The 1,586-nt window shown below is 45.5% G+C and overlaps 1 pseudogene across 1 annotated transcript; it reads left to right on the top strand.

The window, feature by feature from the left end:
- Positions 1 to 959: 959 nt before the first annotated feature.
- LOC105545705 lies at positions 960 to 1,376 on the top strand (annotated as a pseudogene). The gene has a single exon (XR_001006972.1). The product of XR_001006972.1 is annotated as a 40S ribosomal protein S12 pseudogene (transcript).
- Positions 1,377 to 1,586: the final 210 nt, after the last annotated feature.

The following is a 1,586-nucleotide window of genomic DNA, read 5'->3' as shown; positions in this document are numbered from 1 at the left end:
AAGACAGTGCTACAAGGAGAACAGAGTGACCACAGAGGCAGAATCAGCTATGATCATCTCATCTACAAATAAGAAAACCAAGAGGTGCTCAACCAAAAACAACTGAAATTGAACTGTGGGTACAATGGCCTTTTTTTCATGCTTGGGGCTGAGAGGCTCCAGAATTTTACACAATGACACTAAAACATTGCCTACCTTCAGACTTAATAGTTCTGAATGAAAATTTCAAGTTATTTTTTGGAGTGCCAAATTATATGTACATTTAAATGTCGAAGTTTAATATAGGACAGTCTTTGGCTGGGCACAGTGGTTGACACCTGTAATCCCAGCACTGTGGGAGGCGGAGGTGGGTGGATTACCTGAGGTCAGGAGTTCGAGACCAGCCTGGCCAACATGGTGAAACCCCATCTCTACTAAAACTACAAAAATTAGCCAGGCATGGTGGCGGGCCCCAGCTACTTGGGAGGCTGAGGCAGGAGAATCACTTGAACCTGGGAGGCGGAGCTGGAGTGAATCAAGACCGCACCATTGCACTCCAATCTGGGGTGACAAGAGCAAAACTCTGTCAAAAAAAAAAGAATAGTTGTTGGATCTGAAAGATGTTTCCCCTAGAGGCCCAAGAGACTTTTGCATCAGAAACAGAGAAAGGTAAATAACCCATTGTGGAAAGAATGACTTTGCAAGGGAGGCCGAAGAGAAGTTTACAGTTAATTCCACTTAGATGGAACCCCGACACAGTAACTAAAGTCAATACTGTAACTAAAGTCAACATTGTTAAAGTCAATATTTGTAAAAGACACAATAGGTTGGCTTGACAATGGTAAGAGTAAGTCTCTCAGATCTAGGCAGAAATTTTTAATATGCTAGGAATTTGAGGCTCTTTCCCAGCCGCTGCCGAGTCGTGCGGAGGCAGAGGCTTGGGTGTGTTCAAGATTCGGCTTCACCTGTAACCGACCGCCATGGCCGAGGAAGGCATTGCTGCTGGAGGTGTAATGGACATTAATACTGCTTTACAAGAGGTGCTGAAGACCGCCCTCATCCACGATGGCCTCGCACGTGGAGTTCGCGAAGCTGCAGAAGCCTTAGACAAGTGCCAAGCTCATCTTTGTGTGCTTGCGCCCAACTGTGATGAGCCTATGTATGCCAAGTCGTGGAGGCCCTTTGCCCTGAACACCAAATCAACCGAATTAAGGTTGATGACAACAAGAAACTAGGGGAATGGTTGGCCTCTGTAAAATTGACAGAGAAGGGAAACCTTGTAAAGTGGTTGGTTGCAGTTGTATAGTAGTTAAGGACTATGGCAAGGAGTCTCAGGCCAAGGATGTCATCAAAGAGTACTTCAAATGCAAGAAATGAAGAAATAAATCTTTGGCTCATACACACACACACAAAAAGAATTTGAGGGGCCACACATTTTTAGAACTTCTGAGGCGCCATCATTTCACTGAAGTAAATGCTTTGGCCAGGCACAGTGGCTGATGCCTGTAATCCCAGCACTTTGGGAGGCCAGGGCGGGTGGATCACCTGAGGTCAGGAGTTTGAGATCAGCCTGGTCAACATGGTGAAACCCTGTTCTTTACTAAAAA

The sequence above is a fragment of the Mandrillus leucophaeus genome, unplaced genomic scaffold (genome assembly GCF_000951045.1).
Source record: "Mandrillus leucophaeus isolate KB7577 unplaced genomic scaffold, Mleu.le_1.0 Scaffold337, whole genome shotgun sequence".
NCBI classification, from domain to species: Eukaryota; Metazoa; Chordata; class Mammalia; order Primates; family Cercopithecidae; genus Mandrillus; species Mandrillus leucophaeus.
This window is presented reverse-complemented; position numbering and strand designations above follow the sequence as displayed.